The sequence below is a fragment of the Canis aureus genome, chromosome 2 (genome assembly GCF_053574225.1).
Source record: "Canis aureus isolate CA01 chromosome 2, VMU_Caureus_v.1.0, whole genome shotgun sequence".
In the NCBI taxonomy this organism is placed as follows: domain Eukaryota; kingdom Metazoa; phylum Chordata; class Mammalia; order Carnivora; family Canidae; genus Canis; species Canis aureus.
Window position 1 is genome coordinate 59647693 of NC_135612.1, and position 9310 is coordinate 59657002.

At 48.8% G+C, this 9310-nt stretch overlaps 1 long non-coding RNA gene across 3 annotated transcripts; it reads right to left on the reverse strand.

The window, feature by feature from the left end:
* Positions 1-781: 781 nt before the first annotated feature.
* On the reverse strand, positions 782-9241 carry LOC144299433 (uncharacterized). 3 transcript variants are annotated; one of them, XR_013366175.1, is made up of 2 exons: positions 8733-9241; positions 782-2786 (listed from the first exon to the last, which is right to left on the reverse strand). It is a non-coding gene; the product is annotated as an uncharacterized LOC144299433 (long non-coding RNA). The 3 variants fall into 3 exon arrangements; XR_013366173.1 differs by lacking the exon at positions 782-2786 and adding an exon at positions 5257-7854; XR_013366176.1 differs by lacking the exon at positions 782-2786 and adding an exon at positions 5257-7854 and having other exon boundaries at positions 8290-9241.
* Between the last annotated feature and the right edge of the window lie 69 nt (positions 9242-9310).

Below are 9310 nucleotides of genomic sequence, written 5' to 3' on the forward strand. Positions count from 1 at the left end.
ATCTGAGCCACATTTCTAACGTCACGGAGCTCCAGACTATCCTGGGCAAGTGCACCAAGATTTGCAGATGCCTCCAGCACAGAGTCTGGCTTTAATGTTCACATTCACTGAGTTAACTGCTGTTTCTGTTCCATTTGGGGCCTCTGAGGAGTCCACACTTTTTTCCAGCTCAACATTGCATTTAAATAGATCTTTATTTTAAACATTTATTTGGGCGGGGGGTGCCTGGGTAGCTCAGTTGGTTGGGCATCTGACTCTTGATTTTGGCTCAGGTCATGATCTCGGGGTAGTAGGATCATTCTCTGTATCGAGCCTGCTTGAGATTCTCCCTCTCCCTCTGCACCTCCTCCTCCCTAAAGAAAAATTAGGGGTGCCCGGGTGGTTCAGTCAGTTAAGCATCGACTCTTGGTTTTGGCTCAGGTCATGAGATCAAGCCTCACATCGGGCTCCACACTCAGTGTGGAGTCCACTTGAGATTCCCCCTCTGCTCTCCCCTTCCTTCTAGTGCTCTCTCTCTAAAATACATAAATAAATAAAAAATAAAATAAAATACATAAATATTTTTTAAAATAATAAATGTATTTAGTATTATGGTTTTGTTTCAGGGGTGACGGTTTTAGGAAACCTAGCAGTGAGTCCTACCAAAATGTAAACTTTGTGGGCATGGGAACTTTGGTTTGTTTTGTTCACTGTTTTAGGTCCAGAGCTTAGAATATTTGTTGAGTTAATAACCTGTTTTACTGCCCAGGGAGGAAATGAGCAAGCTTTTTGAAACAGGCTCTAAAAGATATGAGGTCTTGTGATTTATTATAAGCCCACATCCCATTCCTAGAAAAAGGACACTCTTGGCTCTTTCTCCCTTTCCATCTCCTGAGCCCCAGGAATCCGTCAAAACTGGCGAGGGAAACAGTGGTAAATAGAACAGACCAGAAAAGTGGGGTAGGTCTTGCCCTTACCCTCCTTCCAGTGGGTGAGATGGACCACAAACAAGTAAATCTATGCCATATTTTGTGCTGGCTACTCTGATGAAAGGTTGAACAGGGTCAGAGGTTTGAGTTGGTTTAGGTCAGGGAAGACAGGCTTCTCAGGGAGTCGGCCGGAGCTCAGGAGGGTTTTGCAGGGAGAGAACCCACCCCAACCCTGAGTACCCCGACTCCAGCCCCCAGCGGATTTGAGGGTCAGGGGAAGTGGAGCCAGGAGAGGGTGCTGTTGGGCTGCCTGCGGGCGGCAGGGAAAGCAATTAGTCAGCTGATTCTTCTAGCTGGGTGGCCATGGTGCGGGTTCCTGAGAAGGGGAAATGCACAGAGGAGAGTCGCTTCCTGCTCTTGACCTATCAAAGCCTTCCAGGGCCGCCCCTGCGCTGGCTGACCACCTCCCACCTCTGCTGGAGTTTGCACCGGCGCACTGGCCTTGTGCTGCCTGTTGAGGGCTTTTGTCCCTGTTCAAGCGGCTCCACTGCAGCTGAGAAGTGCCACCAAGTCCAACCTGAAGGGGGTAAGAAGTGGAAACAGTGCATACCTCCAACTCCTGAAAAACGCGAGTGGATAGGCACAGGTTCAAGGGAGGGCCTTCCCTTTCTAAGCTGGGGGACATGATGGCGTGCCCTGTGCTGGGGACCCCATGCAGGGGGGTGGTCAGGCCGTGGGAAGCATGGCCAGCCCCGAGTCTCTCCCTGGGCTGGCTGCTCCAGTGCCTGCCTCCATCCTTCACGGAACTGAGGGTCTTTGTGGCTTCTGGTAACCGCTCAGCCGCGAGATGCCCCAAGAATTCTTACCTCCTAAGGCTTCTCAAGCCAATGAGCGGGAAGGTACAGCACGGCCATCGGCACTGCTGTAACCTTTCCCTGGGGAGCACATGCCATCGGCAGGCAGTCCAAATCCACCCCCAGCGCCTCTCCTACCTTCCCTCCCCAGCCAGAGTCCTGAGCTGGTTGTGCCAGGCCACCTCCAGACCAACTGAGGGGCTCCTGCTGTGGCCTTCGGATGCATACCCCCCCACCCCCCACCCTGCCTATGTCTTCTTGTCAGCTCTTCATGGGTGTCTCCTCTTCCCTTCTCCTGGATCAACCCAACTTCTCTGTGAGATGCAGGATGGAATGATACAGATTTACGCACCACTCTTCTTACAAAGCCCTTCCCCAGTACTTCCTGGGATAATGACGTGAAACATAGGTGAGAAACAGACTCCCAACTTTCTGGATACATTAGCCATTTGCCATTCTCCTGCTTTCTGCTCCAGCGGCAGCTCCAGTGAGCCTGGTGCAGGGCCTGCTCCCCATCACGGTGCTTTACTCCCAGTTCGGAATTCCCAGTGCACTTGGGTTTCGCTTCCGGGGGGTTTCCCACCCCCAACCCTGAGCTTCACTGCTTGGTTACTCCTGTGGGTTAAGCCATGTGGGTAAGTGCAGTACATCTCCAGAGGGGCCACCCTGCTATCTGTTGACCATTCAGAGGTCCTGGGTTGGTGGCACATCTTGTCTTCACCAAGTCCGTTCCAGGTGGACGTATGGATCCTGTTCTCCATTGGTAGTCCTTGCTTGCTGCTGTGCCTTGTTGTCCCTTCTGCCCTCAGTTCTTCCTTCAGCGCCAGCCCTGCTCTCCTTGAACCCTAAAACTGAGCTCCTTCACAATGTCAACAAAGCTGCCCTCCTCCATCCAAAGTAGGGAGCGATGGGAAGCCAAGGGGTGAGAAAATCTCTTCTGTAACAACTTTTTACTATCGTGAATGAACATGAAGAGGAAAAGACAGTAAGACCTGTAGAATGGAGGCACTGTCACTCCAGATTGCTTTAAAAAAAAAAAAAAAAGATCTTAGGTATTTATTTATTTATACAGAGGAAGGGGGGGTAGAAGGAGAAGAAGAGAAAATCCCTAGCAAGCTCCATGCTGAGTACAGAGCCTGACACAGGACTTGATCTCACAACCCTGAGATCCTGTCCTGAGGCATAATCAAGAGTCATGGACACCTAACCAAACTATGACAGTCAGGTGCCCCCCCCCAACCTTTTTATTTAATAATCTATATTTACTTTAAAAGAAGTCATGGGTGTTTAAAAGACCCCCTGTGAGAGGGCAGGTGGTACACAGGGGCTTACGTCCCAACGCTATGGAAAGAACTGGCTTTCTCAGTTATACCGTGCTCATGTTGCTCCTTCCTCTGTTCTAGGTCACACACCATGAGGTATGACTTTGGAGTGACATTGGTGGCAGGTTAGGTGCCAAGTTAGGTGGAGAGAAACCAAGGCCTAATTGCCTGGGGTTCCTCAGGTTCAGCTTTCATCATCAGAGATTTTGTCAGAATTTTGGTTCCCATGATCGCTACACCTGGTGGTGTTATTTCCACAAACATGTGACATGACAAGGCAAAAGAGACTTTGCAGCTCTAATTATCCAGGTGGGCCCACTGTAATCCAATGGGCCTTCAATGCAGAGAGCTGGAGCTTGAGAGGAAAGCCAAGATAGTCAAAGCACAGAAAGGATTCCATGCATGTTGCTGGCCTACAAACAGGGACCCAGTCCTACGAACCCAAGCAACTGTGGAGTCTGCCGACAACCCGAATGAGCTTGGGAATGGTGTCTTCCCCAGGGTCTCCAGAAAGTAAGGTGGCCCAGGTGACATGAGCAGAGACTTTAGCCACACTGGACTTCTGAATTTAAGAGTGTGAGATAATAAGTGGGTGTTTTTTCAAGCTGTCAAGTAAGTAATTTCAGCTTTGTGGCAGAAGGTACATCAAGCCCTCACCAAACTGCAGCTTCTGGCATGGCACTCTGTTCTGGTGGTCTCTTGCTACATAACAGATCACTCTAAAACTGAATGGGTCGGGGGATCCCTGGGTGGCTCAGCAGTTGAGCGCTTGCCTTTAGCCCGGGGAGTGATCCTAGAGTCCTGGGATCAAGTCCCACATCAGGCTTCCCGCAGGGAGCCTGCCCATCCCTCTGTGTCCCTCATAAATAAATAAAATATTTTTTTAAATTTAAAAAATAAAACTTAATAGGTCAAGAATTTGGAGGACTCAGTCCAGCATTTTGGGCTCAGGGTTTTGTGGAATTGCTGTCAGGGTTGGCTGGGGCTAGCGTCATCTCGAATGCTCCGTCACTTCATGTGCCTAGTGCCTGGGCTTGGAAAACTGGAAAGCTGGGGCCTCTGGGGCATCTCCTTGGTTCTCTCCCAATCATTTGTCCAGTGTGGTGGCTCTGGGTAGTTGGAAAAAAAGCTGCAGTCACCTGGGCCATACTCTCTTAGGTGGCCACAAAGACCCATCCAGATTCCAGGAGAGGGAACATAAGATTCCTTCCTTTTTTTTTTTTTTTTTTTAAGAATAAGTTAAAAAAAATATATATATATATATATATATTCATGAGAGGCACAGAGATAGAGAGGCAGAGACATAGGCAGAGGGGAAGCAGGTGCCCTGCCGGAAGCCCAATGGGGAACTTGATCCCAGGACCCCAGGATCCTGCAGTTTGCAAGAGATCTATCTTGAGATCCTCAGCAGGCCTTTTGTGTGTTTGAAAGGCCCTACGATGGGGATCTGTGGGTGGCTCAGTGGTTTAGCGCCTGCCTTCGGCCCAGGGCATGATCCTGGAGTCCCAGGATCAAGTCCCACATCAGGTTCCCTGTGTGGAACCTGCTTCTCCCTCTGCCTGCGTCTCTGCCTCTTTGTCTGTGTCTCTCATGAACAAATAAGTAAAATCTTAAAAAGGAAAAAAAAAAGCAAAAGGCTCTATGAAGCAACACCATAAATCTACCTGAGGTTTTAACACAGCATTTTTAGTCATACCTTTAGGTTTCATCTTTAACCTTGTTTTCCTGACAGCAAGGATTTGATCTCTGTCCAGAGCCCCTCCTTAATGTTAGCACTGTCTGCTATGCAGAGAGGCTGGGAATGAGAAACCCAGCAAACCCGGCAAGTCCTGGCTTTTTTATATTCAACAGATGTTTCTCCCTCTTACATTCTACTATAAACAACTAGAAGAATCCAGGCAACTTTCAACACTGCCTTCACATCTCCTTAGCTTGATTATACAGTTCTTTAGGTACATGTTATCTTTTCCACTTTTCTTCAGGTTGCCAAGTTCTCTGCTGCTGTAACCAAGAAAGATCCCCTTTCTTCCAGAATCCTCAATGTGGTGTGATGTGGTCTGCAGCTGGCCATAGCAATGTGATCTTGATTGTAAAATGTAAAGTTTGGGGAACATCATTTGTGCATATGGCAGTGATATTTAAAAGTGGCTATAGTGACAAATGACTTATATATTTTTTAAGATTTTATTTATTTATTTATTCATGAGAGACACAGAGAGAGAGAGGCAGAGACACAGGCAGAAGGAGAAGCAGGCTCCATGCAGGGAGCCCGACGTGGGACTCGATCCCGGGTCTCCAGGATCACGTCCTGGGCCAAAGGCAGGCGCTAAACCGCTGCGCCACCCAGGGATCCCTTGACTTATATTTTCTAAAATTTGTGTCTTCTAAAATGTGTGTCTGGTCGTGCTCGCTTCGGCAGCACATATAATAAAATTTGTGTCTGGTGCTGTGACATCCAGAAAAGCAGCACTACAGTGTCAGTGTGAAAAAAGGGACATGGAAAAAGCTTTGGATGTGCCAAGGGAATGAATACCACCTCCTGAGGAAGACACTCAGCCCCAAGTTTCTAAAGTTTGTTTTGTTTTTATTTTTTAAGTTGGCTCTATGCCTAGTGTGGGGCATGAACTCATGACCCCAAGATTGAAAGTCGATGCTCTCAACTGAGCCAGCCAGGCACCTCCAGGCCCAAGTTTCTAAAGGAAAAAACCCAGGGGTGCCTGGGTGGCTCAGTCAGTTAAGCATCTGCCTTTGGCTCAGGTCATGATCTCAGGGTCCTGTGATGGAGCTCCATGTCAGGCTCCCTGCTCAGTAGGAAGTGTGCTTCTCCCTCACCTCCCCCTGCTCCTGCTCTCTTTCTCTCACAAATAAAATCTTTATAAAAAAATAAAGAAAAAAACCCAGAACATCTGAGCATTTGAGTGAGATCCTTCCAACTAAGCTTGGCGTTTTAATTCATCTGGGTTCACAATCTCATCTAAACAGGGTTCATACCAACTGGATCAATTAGCTTTTGTTGCATAGGCCACCCTAAGTGCCAGTAACCACAACAAACATTGCCCAAGGGTCTATAATTTGGTTGGGATTTGGATGATCCAAACCAGCTCCCTAATGTGTCTGTGGGCCAGCTTATCTAAATTGGGCCTGTCTAGGGCAGCTTGGTCCAGTGTTTCCCTCCTCTTCCTCCTGAGACCACTAAGACAACCCAGCACATTCTTCTCATTGCAAGGCGGGGGCCCCACTGTGTCAGCACGCTCCAACAATGTTCTTGAATCATGTTTGCTAACATTCCATTGGCCAAAGACACACGGCAAAAGATGTGGATGCAGGAAGGGGTGGAGAACTGGGATCATTTATATAATCTACCACAGTTTGTCCCCCATTGTCCCCAATTACGTAAAATTTCCTCAACCTCTTCTAAGGATCCCCCCAAATTTCCTCTAGGCATGGCATTTGGCTAGAAGTCTGATACCTTGTGATCCACACCAGGTTTAAATATGGCTTTTCATGGCCCAGAGGCCTATGAACTTTTTTAAAAGACAAGTTCTTGCCCTGTATTTTAGTTCAGACTACTATAACAAATATCATAGACTGGGTGGCTTAAGACGACAAACTATTTCCCACAGTTCTGGAGGCTGGAAATCCAAGATTGAGGTATTGGCAGATCTGGCATTTAGGGAGAGCCCTCCTCCTGGCTTGTGGACAGTTGCCCTCCCACTGTATCCGAGAGAGAATGAGCTAGCCAGTTCCCTGGCGTCTCTTCTTCTAAGGGCACTAATCTTATCATGGGGGCTCCACCCTCATGACCGAACTACCTCCCAAAGGACACACATCCAAATACCATTTGGATTAGTGTTTCAACATATGAATCTGGGGTGGGGGGCGGGGGGACAGCAAACATGCAGTCTCTAACAGCCGCACAGAGCCAATACACTGAGGTGATGGGGCAGGACAGTGCCCATTTGTAAGGGAGGCTGAATGGTGGCAGTAACTGACTTGCAGCAATGTTGACATGCTGTGGGGCAAATATCGTCTGGTCTTTCTACTTTAAGGATAAGGAATATTCCTTGATTAGGTCTTGGCCCTGCAACCTACAAAAGCTTCACTAATGCAGGTGTTGGCACATTTTTTCTGTAAAGGGCCAGAGAACCAACTTTTTTTTTTTTTTTTTTTTTTAAGATTTTATTTATTTATTTACTCATGAGAGACACAGAGAGGCAGAGACACAGGCAGAGGGAGAAGCAGGCTCCATGCAAAAGCCTGACGTGGGACTCGATTCTGGGATCATGCCCTGGGCCTATGTGCTAAACCGCTGAGCCACCCAAGGTATGTGCTAAACCACTGAGCCACCCAAGGATTGCCGAGAATCAACTTTTTTAGGCTTTGTACATCACATACCTTCTGTGTCACTTTATTTTATTTATTTATTTATTTATTTATTTATTTATTTATTTATTTATTTATTTATTTTTAATTTATTTATTGGAGACAGAGAGAGAGAGGCAAAGACACAGGCAGAGGGAGAAGCAGGCTCCATGCAGGGAGCCCAATGTGAGACTTGATCCCGGAACCCAGGGGCCAAAGGCAGATGCTTAACCGCTGAGCCACTCAGGTGTCCCTCCTTTTTCTTTTTTAAACTGCTCCTTAAATATGTGAAAAACATTTAGTTCAGGGCTGTAGTTTGCTGACCCTGCCTTTATCCGTTGTCTTCCACAACACGTGTCTGTACTCTCCAACATGTTCTCTCTTTTCCATCACACATCTTGGCCACTTCTGAAGACGGCATTGAAAAAGATGTCAGTTTTGGCTACTGAGCCTACTTTCTGCTGATAGAAAATTGGGAGTCTAGAAGCCTTTATACATTTTGAACAGTCTTGAGCTTTCTTCAACTAGGGTGGCAGCACTTTAGCTAATATGACTGCCTCAAAAACTCAGTAGATTTCCTATGTATTTTATTGTTCTGCTCTTGTACCAAAAGCCGGGCAATTCTTGTTATGTTTAGCTCTCTAGATTTCCTTACTGCTACTTTTGTCATATATGGCTGCTGGGAAATCAAGCTCTTAGGCTTCCTAGGAGCCTATGCTAGGCGTAATTTTAATACAGCTTCCCGTGAGCCATATTATTGCTCTCTGGTATCACTGTGAGCTCAAGTATTACTCCTGTGACTATGTTACATTATACTGCAAAAGGATGATTACTCAGGCACACCTGATCTAATCACATGAACTCCTTAAGTAGAGTCTTCTCTGGCTAGGAGCAGACAGTGATGTCCGGGTTAAAACGATGAGGACTGGACATGATGCTGCTGCCTCTGAAGAGGGGCCACGTGCACGGTAGAGTAGCCTAGAAGAGACGTGACCTCTGGCCAACCCACAAGGAGGGTCTCCCCAATATCACCTGCTAGAGGTGCACAGAGTGAAAACGCCTAGAAATTTACCTCGTCTGTCCCACAATGACAATAGGTGCATTAAAAAATATCTTTGATGGTAGCTACACCTGTAGTGAGAATAGCCTAATGTACAGAGTTGCCAAATCACTAGTTATACACCTGAAGCTAACGTGACATTGTGTGTCAACTATAATTAAAAAGAAAAAAACAAAGCATAAGAAAAAAGAAATGCCGGGGGAAAAAACGATACATCAGCACTTACTGAGCTCTTTCTGTATGCCGAGGCAGGGGAGGGTCATGCGGAAACCACCCAGAACCTGCCTGCCTGCAGAGCCTGCAGTGATAGGGACGGGCTCACACAGCCTGACGGAGAATGGATCATTCCTCCCGAACGACTGCGCGAGGACGCCCCTGGCGCCAGCCGGGCGAGGCGATGCCGGCCGGGATAAAGCGAGGCTCAGTGAATCCCACGCTCCAGCAGAAGTCGGGCGGGCGGCGGGGCGGCGGGGCGGCGGGGCGAACCCGGCCGTGAGCGTCCGTCCGCAGCGCACAGCGCGGCTGCGGGCGGGGCCGAGAGCCACCGTGCCCGGGAGCCCAGCGCGGGGAGCCGCCGGCGCGCGCACCGAAGCCCCGACGCCCAGCTCGCCCCCTCGCTCCTCGCCGCACCGAAGCTGCGCATCCCAGCAGCGCGGACCCCGGCCGGTTCCCGGGGGCTTGGAACGCTAAGGAGCTGGACCCGGGGCGACCGCGCACCGTCGCGGCGCACGCAGGGCGACGTCCGCACTCCGCGAGCGCCGGCACGCACGCACGCACGGCCGGCCGCAAAGCAGCCCCGGCGTG